The sequence below is a fragment of the Ambystoma mexicanum genome, chromosome 2p (assembly GCF_040938575.1).
Source record: "Ambystoma mexicanum isolate Mex_15411 chromosome 2p, UKY_AmexF1_1, whole genome shotgun sequence".
Taxonomy (NCBI): Eukaryota; Metazoa; Chordata; class Amphibia; order Caudata; family Ambystomatidae; genus Ambystoma; species Ambystoma mexicanum.
This window is the reverse complement of record NC_090923.1, coordinates 607,987,265-608,002,480: the sequence shown is the minus strand read 5'-3', so window position 1 is coordinate 608,002,480 and position 15,216 is coordinate 607,987,265. Positions and strand designations below refer to the sequence as shown.

General features: G+C 49.2%; 1 protein-coding gene across 2 annotated transcripts in view; it reads left to right on the top strand.

The window, feature by feature from the left end:
* Positions 1-15,216, top strand: part of SLC38A3 (solute carrier family 38 member 3) — a 558,646-nt gene that overhangs the window by 201,076 nt on the left and 342,354 nt on the right. The window lies entirely within an intron of this gene.

Genomic DNA, 15,216 nt, shown 5'->3' with positions numbered 1-15,216 from the left:
AACACAGAAATCATCATTCAAGATGAGTTGATGCCACTGACTGAAGGCACCATAGACATGGGCCTGCTCCATAGGGGATGCCAGGCGGTAAATGGCTTGTTCTTCCTCATCGATCTTGATGTATGTGGGTCAGCTGGGCTCATCCGCGCGGTGAAGGTCTGGCCATGCAGAAAAACAGAATGTTTCTGGCTAAACTAAACAACTACGACAGACCATTCATTATGGCTGGCACCTGGGTGGCACAGGAATGTGGTGCCAGGAAGAGGGGAGGATAAAATATAGTCGTACTGTCCCATACACGCAGGGCTTCAATAATACCGCAGTTCCCACACCCAATATCTGCCCCCTGGGGATTGATCTTTGATTCACCCTACCCGGTACCTCGTGTTACAGTAGACGTGTGTTGCTGCTAGAGAAAAATACAGTTGTGTAGGCTTTAGATCTGTGGTGGCCATTTTATGGAGGTTAGGACCTGGGGGTCGAGTGCTTATCAATAATTTAAAGGTGTGCGGGTTGAGTAGGTGGTGTGCGGCTGGCTCCTGCCTGGCTGGGTGGGGCTTAGGTACCTGATGGCAGGTAAGTGGCGATGAATGGACACAGCGCAGAGCATGGTGCTGCCTCATGCTTCTCGCCGGGCACATTATTTGAAGCGATACTAAATATTCGCAACACTGAAGGAACAAGAGGAAAATTGACTTCCATGGAAACAGGGCTCAATTGGAGCCAGCATGTGATGCAGGAATTGTGCGCAGCTTGAGCATGCAGCCTGTCCCTTCTGGGCCTAACACAAAATGGCGTAGTGGGTTGCAGGCATTTCTAGTGCTAAGCACCTACTTCTATGCACTGCAGGGTTTTTGTAAGATACCCGGAGATGCATACTGCTCTCCGCTTGCAGGTTATATTGCCTCATATAGGGTTTGACTTATTTGGAAGCACCTAGGGGGGTGGCATAAACTCATGTCCATCCCAACACTCCCCGCAAATCCCATTGGCGTGCCCCTCCCAGACGCAATCCAAACCCCCAAACAAATGTGCCTGCTTTTTAAGGGAACGTTGAGTGCACTGCATTGAAAGTGCAAGTTTCAACTTCTTCCTACACTATTATTTTAAAACAAATCCATTCCGGAATTGTTTCTTTTTAAAATAAAAGTATTGGAGCGGTAAAACTTAATTAAAAAAAAGTAGAGGAGCACTGCTCCCAACCACTTCGGCCTGCTTCAACCACTGCCATTGCCTGCATTGCTGGATGCCCTCCCTGCTCAAGGGCTCAAGGCAATCATGCAAACTGCACCACTGATGTGAATCCTGTCCATCCTCTTTGCATGGTACCCTCCTGCATGTCCACCAGCTAGCTCAACCGTGCCAAACAGGTGGCTTCATATTGCCCCCCTCCCGTCATGCACCTCCCCATCAAATGCTCAGACTGTGAAGAGTGTGACTATGGCCATTCAAGGGAAGTCCCATGCATGCTGCTTTATTTTATAATGAGGCGATATGCCACGAGTTGGCGAGACGACCCTGTAGATAACGGCCCGCCGCCCAAGTTAAGGGCCCGAGCACAGCACAGTTACTGCAGGGGAGTACAAGTGACTCTCTAAACACATGTGAAAGCAAGTTTGGACTGGAGAGAATGTTGCCAGGCAGCCAATTCCAAGAGCCTGACCTTCTCAAAAGCCTTGCCCTCGAAAACAATGACATTAATCTCATGTGGAGCAAAAATGCAAGCTTTCATTTTTGGTTGCATACCCATAGTTCTTTGATCTGAGGCTCATAACTAGAGGTGAACGTCCGCTGCTAGTTAGCGCTGTAACATGTTTGGCCTGTCAATTGAAATGCTCTATTCTGCTCTTGCATTAGATGATAGAAGTCTTATTTTGGGCGCATTAATTAAACCCACCCTAATATTTATGGTGTTAGGTAAATATATTCTAAAATGGGAAAGGCTACTCATCACCTTTAGCTGATATTTGAGAAACATGGATCACCAATAGGCAAGAGCAAAACAAGTCCAGAGTGAGGAAAGCCTTCGAGGAGCAAACAGTAGAATTTGTATTTCATGCAATTGTGGATTTTGAGCCAGTATAGTCAATGGCCAGGATGAGGCGATCAAATGGGGATGAGTGCTATCAGAGCAACTGTCGCACGTGGTGTCCATGCTGCTGCCATGCAAGGGGAGCCAGTGGCAGAGGCAGCTTTTGGTGCCCAGGGTGTGGAGATTTCATTTTATTTTAATTTTTTTTTTCTCCGCCATACCAGGCCCCCAGGCCCACCAAGCGTCCCTCTCCCACCCCCCACCCTCTTCCTGGTCTCCGCTCCCTCCCGCCTCCCAACCAGCCCACCCCCGCTCTAATTGGGCCGTGAGCCCAGGTATAAAAGGTCTAGCGACCCTCCTCGCACCGGCCCCTGCATCCTGTGCAGAACGCTGGGGCGCAGTAAGAAAGCCCATCTCTGGGCACGCGGAAATCTTTTTTTTTTTCTTTTTTCTCCGCCATACCAGGCCCCCAGGCCCACCAAGCGTCCCTCTCCCACCCCCCACACTCTTCCTGGTGTCCGCCCCCTCCCGCCTCCCAACCCGCCCACCCCCGCTCTAATTGGGCCGTGTGCCCAGGTAGAAAGGGTCTAGCGACCCTCCTCGCACCGGCCCCTGCATCCTGTGCAGATAGCCGGCGCAATGTAAGAAAGCCCATCTCTGGGCATGCGGAAATCTTTTTTTTCTCTGCCATACCAGGCCCCCAGGCCCACCAAGCGTCCCTCTCCCACCCCCACCCTCTTCCTGGTGTCCGCTCCCTCCCGCCTCCCAACCTGCCCACCCCCGCTCTGATTGGGCCGTGAGCCCAGGTAGAAAGGGTCTAGCGACCCTCCTCGCACCGGTCCCTGCATCCTGTGCAGAAAGCCGGCGCGAGGTAAGAAAGCCCATCTCTGGGCACGCGGAAATCTTTTTTTTTCTCCACCATACCAGGCCCCCAGGCCCACCAAGCATCCCTCTCCCACCCCCCACGCTCTTCCTGGTGTCCGCTCCCTCCCGCCTCCCAACCCGCCCACCCCCGCTCTGATTGGGCCGTGAGCCCACGTAGAAAGGGTCTAGCGACCCTCCTCGCACCGGCCCCTGCATCCTGTGCAGAAAGCCGGCGCGAGGTAAGAAAGCCCATCTCTGGGCACGCGGAAATCTTTTTTTTCTCCACCATACCAGGCCCCCAGGTCCACCAAGCGTCCCTCTCCCACCCTCCACCCTCTTCCTGGTGTCCGCTCCCTCCCGCCTCCCAACCCGCCCACCCCCGCTCTGATTGGGCCGTGAGCCCAGGTAGAAAGGGTCTAGCGACCCTCCTCACACCGGGCCCTGCATCCTGTGCAGAAAGCCGGTGCGAGGTAAGAAAGCCCATCTCTGGGCATGCAGAAATCTTTTTTCTCTCTGCCATACCAGGCCCCCAGGCCCACCAAGCATCCCTCTCCCACCCCCACCCTCTTCCTGGTGTCCGCTCCCTCCCACCTCCCAACCCGCCCACCCCTGCTCTGATTGGGCCGTGAGCCCAGGTAGAAAGAGTCTAGCGACCCTCCTCGCACCGGCCCCTGCATCCTGTGCAGAAAGCCGGTGCGATGTAAGAAAGCCCATAACTGGGCATGCGGAAATCTTTATTTATTTATTTATTTTTCCCCACCAAGCGTCCCTCTCCCACCCCCACCCTCTTCCTGGTGTCCGCTTTCTCCCGCCTCCCAACCCGCCCACCCACGCTCTGATTGGGCCGTGAGCCCAGGTAGAAAGGGTCTAGCGACCCTCCTCACACCGGCCCCTGCATCCTGTGCAGAAAGCCGGCGTGCGATGTAAGAAAGCCCATCTCTGGGCACGCGGAAATCTTTCTTTTTTTTTTTTCTCCACCATACCAGGCCCCCAGGCCCACCAAGCGTCCCTCTCCCACCCCCCACCCTCTTCCTGGTGTCTGCTCCCTCCCGCCTCCCAACCCACCCACCCCCGCTCTGATTGGGCCGTGAGCCCTTGATCACTGGTCCTCCCAGGGCAGCCCTCTGCCCATGCAGCCCTGCGGCTAAGGGCCCCAAGGCCAAGGGCGGCTCCAACTGAGGTGGCTCCAGGAATTGTCAGCAGGTGTCCGCAGGGGAAGCCAGTGGCCAGCCGTCAACCAGCAACTACAAGGACCTGTAAGGTAGGGTGGCTTGGGTTGGGGAGAGGTACAACTCTACCATAGATATCTGCCCACTAGGCAAACCAATGTCGATCAATGCAATCACTGCCCATTGCCCCAAACTGCATTGATAGCAGGGCCTCCGTGCCCACATTGCATTATGTGATCCCAAACTGCATTGTTAGGCTTCTCTCCCACTATACAGGTGTCTCAAATTTAGCAGGGCCTCCGCGCCCAAATTGCATTGTGTGATCCCAAACTGCACTATTAGGCCGATGTTAGAATGTGCCACACTCTGCTGAAATCTTAGCTTGCGTCACATGTGATTGTTGGCATATGCCACACTTAGGTGGAATTTCAGAAATGTGATTGTTCGCATATGCCACACTTAGATGGACTTCTTAAGTTTAGTCTGCGTCAAATCTAGACAGAAATGTGATTGTTAGCGTAGGCCACACTTAGATGGAATTTCAGAAATGTGATTGTTAGCATATGCCACAGCTAGATGAATTCTCAAGTTTAGTCTGTGCCGAATCTAGACAGAAATGTGATGTTAGCATATGCCACACCTAGATGAATTCTCAAGTTTAGTCTGCGCCAAATCTAGACAGAAATGTGATTGTTGGCATATGCCACACTTAGATGGAATTCTCAAGCTCAGCCCGCGTCGCATCTAGATAGAAATGTGATTGTTAGCATATGTGATTGTTAGCATGCACCACACTTAGAATTCTGAACCTAGCTTGTGTCGCATCTACATAGAAATGTGACTGTTAGCTTGTGCCACACTAGTATGGAAATCTGAACTTTAGCTCACGTCGCATCTAGACAGAAATGTGACTGTTAGCATCTAGATGGAATCCCACAATTGCAAGGACAGCAATGCCAACTAACCAACCAACAATTCCATCCCTCTGCGTACACTTCTCAAACTATAACCAAACACAACCACAAGCCTTAAACGCAGCAATCTGCATAAACTTCACAACAATGCAACAACAAAACAAACCACACATAGACTTGCACAACAGCACACGACGACTACGGACCATGAAACACCTCAAGCCCAGCCAACGGACCCACCGGGCTGAGGCTGCCAACAGCACATCACTGCTCTCTTGCACTTTTCCAGCTTATTCCCACTAACCCACCCCCTCTGCTCCCCTTTTTCAGTGCCACCAGAGCGCCAGGGGACCACTTCGGTGGTGATAGTGCGCGGTACAAATGTCCTTTAACATTAACATTAACATTTCCTGAAGGAGTACAAAGATTCTAAATGATTCATGGGGTGAGTCCTCACAGGGTGGTGAATGTTTTCAGTGGAGGGTCCTAAATATTTCCTCAAATTAGTGCCTCCAAGCATAGACCAGAAGAATTAGGGGGAGAGCTAGAGTGTCGTCACCCCTTAGATATTGTTTTAAAATGTATGTGCTGAAATAATGCATTATGCAGCCCAATTTATGAAAAAACATTGTGCTGAAATTATGCATTTTCTAGCGCAATTTTTAAGAAAAATAAGATTAAGAAAAGCCATAGCATGTACAATTGTTTCTCTAGGGAAACATGAAAAAATAATTAAATTTCATGGGCAGTCGTGCTCAGTGAGAATTTATAGTGGAGGGAACTAAATATTTTCTGAAATGTGTGCGTGCGGTCGAGCATTCCCACAATAAAGAGGGTTTATCATCCGAGAATTCTTTTTTCCTTAAATGTGCTGAAATTATGCATTTTACAGCACAATTTCTAAGAAAAATGTGATCAAAATACATACAATTTACAGAAGTTTCTCTAGGGGTAACATGAAACATTTCCAATAAATGTCATGATTAATGGACAGTCATGTGTGGTGAATAGAGTGGTAGGGCCTAAATATTTTCTCAAATTAGCATGAGCGACCAAGTGTTGTCAGGGAACACAGAATAATTAAGTAAGATTGGGGGGGCTGCGGGATTCTTTCCGGACATCCCCTGAGAATGTTTTTCTAAAAAAAATGTGCTGAACTGATTAATTGTTCAGCACCTTATTTGACAAAAATGAGGTAAGAAATGTACAGTTAGTTCGCTTGGGTAACACATTTAAAAATCCAGTAAGTGCCATGTCAGCAAAGTACTCTCCATAGGAGCACTTTATACCATTTTCAAGAGGCTGCAACTGTTACCTATCTATGCCAGTATTGGTCACTTTAAATCACATGCATGCAGCTGATGCCAACACCTATCTGTTAGTAAGCATCACTTGCATAGATACGTTGTGGCATCAGCTTCATGCATGTGATTTAAAGGGACCATTAACCTTATATCAACCTATTTATTCCAGCAATGGTCAATTTATCATTTAAAGTGACCATTATTGACATACTTAGGTTGTGACAGCAGCTTCATGCATGAGATTTAACGTCAATGTTCACTTTAAATCACATGTATGAAATTGCTGCTTCAACCTATCAATGCCAGAAATGATCACTGTAAATTGCATGCCTGAAGCTGCTAGCTCAACTTATTAAAGCTAGGAGTCTCTGCAAGGGATATACAGTGACCCAACCTTACATACCCATGCAAACACGTGCAGTCGTATGCAGACACACACAGTTACCTATTCACTCAACTTGTTTTGCACATATACAATGCGCTATATTCAAACACACACGCAAGCATACATAAACAATACACACAATCACAAAACACACACACACACTTACCTTAGGTGATCTCCTCTTCTGTCATTGTGAAGATTTCGACCTTCCGCACAGTGGGTGTATGCTCGCCTGGGTTTTTTTAAAATTTGAAATGAAACTGATTGATGATAGATCAACCTCCGGAAAATGTGTGGGGCTAATCCGCACACATTTTCCTATGCTCACTGCAAGACATATGCATAGACCTGTATTCTTTGGATGGACACAGCCTACAGGTGCATTCCCCCCTGTCATATTTAGTTTGGATCTGACAGGTGGAGTACACAATGCATCTCTAGAAGGGGGAGGGACATACCTTCCCCCTGCCATGGCCAGCCTAATTAACTAGCAAAGGCTCCATGGATCTGCTCTGTCCTTTTGTTGATCCCTGGAGCTGGTGGCAGCATTCACATATTAATCAGAGTTCAATTCAAACAGGCCCACATGGGGCCTGGCTGTAGAGGCTAAAAAAGTAGACTGGAAACACCCAACACCCTTCCATATGCACTGTGTCAACCTGATGTCAGCTCCCACCTTCAGTATCGCCTGACAGGAAAATGTCATGTCTAGGACTGCATGTTTATAGTACTCATCCCCGCAGAGAGACCCCATTCAGAAGGTAAGAGTATGTGGTTTGACAGAGACAGAAAGTCTGGTCTCACCGCAGCTTCAAGGGAGGCCTGTCGCTTTAATTAGGAACCACAGAGAGCTCCATTAAAGAGAGCCCCTTTGATCCACCACAGACAGGAAAATGGGTGGGACTTAGTATTACATGTTTTCACCACTTTAGCTTTTCTGTTGCAAAGCACTCTGGTTATGACCTCACACATACAGGAGATTGTTGGCGGGGACCTAGGATTGGGTAATTAAGGTAGGCTTAGCCTACACCAATCAATGTGACCCATTTGGCTTCAAAAGAGGACTGAGACCCTCTTTTGGCAGATCATCGAAACACTTTGCAAGGAGTAGCAAGAAGAACTCATCACTGGACCCTGGCTGAAGGTACAGTCTGCCTTACATCTTCTGCCAGTGAAGGAAGCCCAGGACCACCAAAGAGGGAAGTAATATCCCTCCCCTAAACATCTCAAAGGGAACAGAGGGAGATACAGAATTCAAAGGACCATCTGCAGCTCCGGAACTGGTGCCCAGCTAGCACACAGCATGCTCTGCTAGGCTCTACAGCAAGCTAAATAGGTGTAAAGTGCCAGAGAGTCTCTGAACCAAACCAAGGGCAAGGCAGCTGCCTGCAAAACTCTCCTCAGCTTTGGCCCATCCCCCTTAAAAAATGACATGAGCCAATGATGGGTCTCCACCAACAATCTTAAGTGATGCTTCAGGTCAGAATCAGAGGGTTTTGCAACAGACAGGGGAAGGATGACAACCTATACTTCTAAGTCCCACCCATCCTCCTGTCTGCTGTACATCAAAGTGTCTCCCTAATTAACTGAGCCCTATGCGGCGTATGATCACAACATGGACCTACTCTGACTGAAAGGAGTGGTTCCAGACAGGACATTCACTGCCTTTTCATACCAAGGAGGGGTGTTAGTACCAGGTTGACAGATTGCATTACAAAGAGGTGTTGGCATCTGGTCTTCATTGTCACTTCCTGTAACCAGGCCTTCCCTGAGGCCTGCTAATTAAAATTCTTCAGTATTTGCCGCCACCAGCAAGGTTTGACAATGGAGATGCAAATCCATGGGGCCCTGAAATTCTAATCAGGCTGCCCACCGCCAAAGGCTTTTGATGTACCCGCAGCTGTCTGGTGTCAGCTACACATGACAGGGGAGGGCGGCGATGGTAAGATGTGTCCTCCCAGAGTATATGAGTATGTTTCTGCTGTGCGGTGAGCATGGAAAATATGTGCGCGAATGGCCCCAGATATTTTCGGAGGATGATCTCCCAACATTCATTCTTTTAAACAAAAAAAGCCCATGCGAGCGCACTCTTCTCGTGTGGATGGTCGAATCCCTCACAGCAGGCCAGCCTGCCACCGTCATCCAGCTTCGCTTGCTGTACTGCCTGCCCCTCGAAACCCGCTGCTGTGTGCCATCTGTAACCATGAGGCTGAACCTGCAAAGCACCCTGAAAACCACTCCACCTTGTTGAGCACCAAGAACTCCTACAGTCCAAGGTACATTGTGGTTCTGTCCCCATGGTCCTCTGGGCCATTTTACAACCCAATTCTCCCTTTTTGTTGAAACCAATATCCTTGAACTATTACAAGTAATTACTAAACTGACTACTCTCCTATCAGTGTCCAGAGTGCATCCCTTTTCCTTCTTTGAAACTGTCAGTTCTCTGCATTCATTTTCAGGGTGGGTTGTATTTTGTAGTGTGCTAGAACTGGGATAGAACTATCCATTGTGATAATTAATAAAGTAGATTTATGTATACAAACATGATTGAGTAATTGTATTTTCGCTGTGTTTCAACGACCAAACGATCCACAACCTTTCGTAGCTAAGCCTGCCATTCTGTCCACGTTACCAAAATTGGACAAGGAGGTTTATAATTTGTTTGCGTTTCCAATCTATTCCGTTCCCATCTGGTGTACTAGAGGTGTGGGGAAGATTGACGGTTTAGAAACCGTTATTCGTGATATGATATGATAAGGCATTTGTAACGCGCCTTTACACAAGTGTTTCAAGGCACGACGAGGCAGGGAGGGGGGAACAAGGGGGAAGGACAGACAACGATCCTACTAGGCCAGGTGTCATTCAGATTGCACAAGTGCAGGGGCAGGGGGAAGGGAAAAAGTGCAGGGGAAAGGGAGAGGGGGAAGTGCTGAACAGGGTAAGTAGAATAAAATAAATAAATAAATAGGGCCAGCTGGTGGCAAGTGCAAGGTAAGTGCAGACAAGTGCTGAGAGGGGGGGGGGGGGGGGCTGTAGGGATGCAGAGACAGTCCCGCAGTGCAGGAGTTGCCAGGGAGGCAGTGCAAGTGTAGAGTGGCTGGGCCAAGGACCGAGGTCGGTGAGAGTGGCCCAGGTGCAGGTTCAGTGCAGTTTCAATGAAGAACTTAGCAGGGGAGAGGGAGAGAGAAAGCAGAAGCAAAGAGGAAGGTTTTGAGGTGCTTCCGGAACCGAAGATGGTTCTCCTCAAGTTTCAGGGAGGCAGGAAGGATGTTCGAGAGGGAGGCCCCTGCCGCAGAGAGAGATCTACCCCCAGGTTGTTGCTTCGAGAAGCGGCTGACCCTGAGGGAGTTGGAGACAGATGAGCGAAGGGCTCGGGAAGGAAGATATTTAGGAAGAGAGAGTTGAAGGTATTTAGGCCCCAGGCCCCAGAAGGCCTTGTGGACAATGCAAAGGGCTTTGAACTTAATCCTCGCAGCCACAGGGAGCCAGTGTAGAGATTTCAGTCCTGGAGAGATATGGTCCCTGGGCTTGAGGCCAAGGACAAGTCTCGCAGTCCTGTTCTGGATGAGTTGCAGAGGGCGGAGAGTGGAGGCAGGCAGATTAAGATAGAGGCTGTTACAGTAGTCCAGCTTCGAGAGAACCAGGGCTCTGGAGACCGTGAGCTTCTGGGGGAAGGAGAGGAAGGGAAGAATACCTCTGAGGAGGTGCAGCTGGTAGTGTGACTTCTTAGAGACGTCAGATATATGAGGAGAGAAGGAGAGTGTGGAGTCGAAGATGACCCCGAGGCTTTTTGCCTTGCAAGTAGGAGCAGGAAGCGGGCCTAGAGAGGCTGGCCAGAGCGCTGCAGGGAAGGAGGGAGTGGGTGTGCCGATGAGTAGAATCTCAGTCTTACTGGCATTAAGGCAGAGGTCATTGGCGGCACACCATTCCTGGATAGCAGACAGACAGTCGGAGATGGGGGAAGGAGAGGAGGAGGCCGAGGGTAGCCTGAAAATGAGCTGGGTATCGTCTGCATAGCACTGAAAGTTGGGGCAGAGAGTGGCGATGCGGTGGGCAAGGAGTGCCAGATACTGGTTGAACAACCAGGGAGAGAGATTAGATCCCTGGGGGACACCACAGGTAGAGAAGAAGATGTCAGAGAGGAAGGACCCCAGTTGGACCTGGGAGGGTCGAATGGAAAGGAAAGAGGTCAGCCACGCCAGAGCCTGACCAGTGATACCCAGGTTATCACGGAGACGGTTGAGCAGGATGGCATGGTTGACAGTATCTAAGGCAGAAGAGAGATCGAGCTGAATGAGAACACACAGAGTGTTGGAGTCGAGGTTCGAGAGCAGGTCCTCACGGATGTTCAGGAGAGCAGTTTCCGTGCTTCTGGCGGCTCTGAAGCCATATTGATGGTCATGAAGACTACCAACAGATTCAGCATGGAGGTTGAGCTGGGAGATGGCCAGTTTCTCCAGGAGCTTGCCCAGGAAGGGAGTGATGGAGATTGGGCGATAGTTAGCCGGGCAGGTGGGGTCGGAAGAGGGTTTCTTAAGAAGAGGGTGCACAAGGGAATGCTTAAGGGGGGATGGGAAGACTCCAGAGGCGAAGGAGTGGTTGCAAAAGCCAGCCAGGGCAGGAGCTAGGGAGTCGATGTGGTCCTTGATAGTTTTGGAGGAGCAGGGGTAAACCTGTTTAGACAAGACTTTCATAGATCGGACTTGTCTGGAAACCTCGTCAGCAGAAAAAAGGGGAAAGGCAGAGAAGGAGGGAGGAGGGGAGGCTGCAGAAGGGCCAGAGGAAGAGCTTCTGGCCCTTCCCTGGACCACTGGTACCCCGGACATTGATTCGTCAGTCATGCCACCAAAATGGGATGAATTTAATCGCACAGCGCTGGCAAGCTCTGGAGTGACTTGGATGCCAAGGGCTGCCGATTGTTCAAGGCCTTCTGAGGTGCACCGCTGCCACTCTGAACAATGCCAACTTGGTTGACAAGCAACCCTGTAATTGACACACTGAGTCTCAAAAGTCGGTGCGCCACTCAAAGGATGAAAAAAATATATATCACAGCTGCTGCTAAATTAGACTGAGCGGCAGCCATGATTTTCTTTTTTTTGTGTAAAAAAAAAGTGCGTTTGGCGAGCTGTGCTGCACACATCACAGTGCCACTCAATGTTTGTATTTATTTTTTTAGATATCAGGGCGAGTACTTACTCAATGGTGAGCATCATACACATGGTTTACAAAAATGCGTGTTCTCTATTTCTTTGTTATAAACATATTTGGAAGGTTACAGTACTAATAGATTTTTGTTTATGAATTGCCCAGACTCATGTAAGGTGGATAAGATTGGTGCCTTTGGACAAATACGAACCTCGCCCCTGACTGTTTAAAAAAAGTCAGGAAGCATGCAACAGCCTTCAGCCTTTTCATTTTAGGGATATGATATGATGTGTCATTTATAACGCGCCTGTATACTAGTGTTTCAGATCCAAACAAGGGAAGGCGACCTCATGACCAAGCTGTGTGATTGCACCCTGTAGAATATAGTGAATGAGCAGGACACACTTGTGCTACAGAACCTGAATGCTGCCTCGAATATAATTCACTACAGACTCTTTCTAGATCACTTGTCATTTTTGTCTATTGTACAGTGTTAAGCCTTAGATTCAGTCACATCTTTTTAAATTACAGAACACATTGTGTTGGCCTTGGAAGTTACAAACCAGTACCTTTTTTAATGTCTGGTTTTGATCAGCTCTGTTCGCCATGTATGTCCCTTATTATCTAATTGGCTGTGCCATGGACTTGATCTCTTGTTCTGTGCAGATGACTTGAATTATGCAATTATGGCATAGAGCTCAGAGAACAACTGAGGGCCGGAGACATGTCTGCCGTGATCAGCAGTGGATAACAAATGAAAGCACAGGTTACAGTCTTTGCACCAAACAGATGTCATAGATGACAAAGAAATCTCTCAAAGTCTTAGACACTGTTTCAAGGATTTTAATTTGTGTTTGTGTGGCCTAGGGCTAACACTCTCTTGCTCGTCTTGTTTTAACCCCCCCGCCCCTAATCCAGGTGTCCATACGCCCTGGTTAGTGCTACCGAATGTTGACCCCCTACAGTCCAAACGCTGTCTTATACTATGGACGGATCCCTAGATGCTGCCTGTCTAATCTCCCGCAGTGCCTTCCTATATGTCCCTACTCTTTCCATCGGTTAGTGTTCTAATGCTATTTGGGATAGTCCATTTCACTTACTCTGTTGGATTCAGGCTAGTTCATACAGGCCTTCGCTCACCTATTGCCTCCTCTCCCTGTTCTCACTATCTCATCCGTCCTCTTACTTCAACTATTAATCCTCGGTCCCTTTGTTGTTTCACGCTAGTTTGCGCCTAGACCCTTTGATGTTACTTCTCCTGCCACTCCACTTCATTACTACTCCTCTCCACTCTCCTTCTACTACTCTCCTCCCACCAACTACTCAACCACCATCCTTTCACCCTGCACCACTCAATGCACATTCACATCTTGCACTAATCTCTCTACCCACTTGTCAAATAAACACGTGCACTCGCACTGCAGAACCACTTCCATTCCTTATCCAATACCTCAAATGCTCCACAAGCTGCTACTCCTTCCTTCCTCTTGCTGGTCTCTTAGTTTTCCTCAACCTCCAAACGTGACCACACCCGAAAAGCCCACGCTTCCGGTTTCCTGTCCCCTGCTTAAATCCTTCTCACATCCATCCTTCCTTGGCCGATCTGGCACTGTCTTTCCCACCTGGGGTGTGTATGTGTAAGGGAAAATCTTGAAAAGGGGGCCAAGCCCTGCCCACTTTCTCAGCATCAAAGATGAAAGCATGGGCAGTCCTGTGTTCCAGTTCGTGCCCTCAGCCCTGTTCAGTGGAAATGCCAGTAAGTCTCTCTATGGTGGCAGGGTATTTTCCCCATCTTTTTGTTCCCATTTGGTACGTGGGGTTTTTGTGCTTGGGGGCAGTCTCACCGGCTACGACATAGAGCTGCAGCTTCTCTGTCATACAGGGCTGGTGCCTCTGGCTTTCTTAGGTGGCTGTGCTTCAGTTCTTGTTGGCATCTTTTGCTTGCTCCTTGACCCTTTTTGGTCACTGATGGAGATGTTTTTATATTCTACTGTGGTTGTGTTCTTGACTTCTAGTGCAGGCATCATGCAAATGACAGAAGGACACTGGCGAGTATCTAATATGAGGCAGCGCTGAAAATAAGGATCTGCAAACAAGCATGCTGGCACAAGAGGGGTGGGACAGGAAGTAGGGCCCAAGTGTGCCCATAGGGCTGGGGCTGCCTCTGATTTCCTGCCTACACTTCTAAACTCCAGTAAGGAAAATGTTCCCAACTCCGGCCAGAGTGCTGGCTTTGTTGCACAGAGCAGATAATAAAGGTGCCGCCAGAAACTATTAGTTTTGGCGAAATATTCAAAGCCAAGAGCCTGGGGTCTGTCTGGTCGAGGCACCTACCAATGTCCAGATGAAAAAGTGGTTTAAAGTTGTTCTTTTACCATCCTTAAATTTAAAAAGAGAGCCGGGCAATAAATCCCAGATAACCTGCCTCCATCCTAACTGATAAACATAAAATTATACATTTTAAACTACACCATGCCTGGTTAGCACGTTAAACACCATTCACACGTAGGAATCCCTCTCCGCCTCCTCGTTGCCTGGAGCCCACCTTCCTCCTTCCCTCCACCCACTCTGATTGGCTGCCCTAGCTTTTCTGGAAACACAGGCCTAATGACCTGAAAGCCGGATTCAGACCCACGCCATTTGGACCACAATCCATGCCCAGGTGAGTGCCCAGATCCCAAACCCATGCGCCAGCTGCGTTTATTTAATTTTAAACTACTCCATGCCTGGTTAGCACGGCAAATGCCATCCACACGTGAGGATCCCTTTCCGCCTCCTCATCGCCTGGAGCCTGCCTTCCTCCCTCCCCCGACCTAATTGGCTGCCCTAGCTTGTTTGGAAAAAGAGACCTGAGAGCCGGATTTGGGTCTGTGCCATTTGCACCACGATCCATGCTCAGGTGGGTGCCCAGATCTGAGACCCATAGCCAGCTGCGTTTGCTTAATTTTAAACTACACCATGCCTGGTTAGCACGGCAAATGCCATCCACACGTTGGGAATCCCTCTCCGCCTCCTCGTTGCCTGGAGCCCGCCTTACCAACCTGATTGGCTGCTCTAGCTTGTTTGAAAACACAAGCCTAATGCTCTGAGAGCCGTATTCGGATCCATGTCATTTGCATCACAATCCATGCCCAGGTGAGTGCCCAGATCCCATACCCATGCGCCAGCTGCGTTTACTTATTTTTAAACTACACCATGCCTTGTTAGCACGGCAAATGCCACCCACACGTTTGAATACTTCTCTGCCTCCTCGATGCCTGGAGCCCACCTTCCTTTCTCCCTCCCCTGACCTGATTGGTCCCTCTCACCTTATAATGGACACCCAGGGCAGCCCTCTGCCCAGCAGCCCCAGCGGCTAAGGGCCCAGAGGCAAAGGGAGGCTCCAACATAGGCGGCTGCAGAA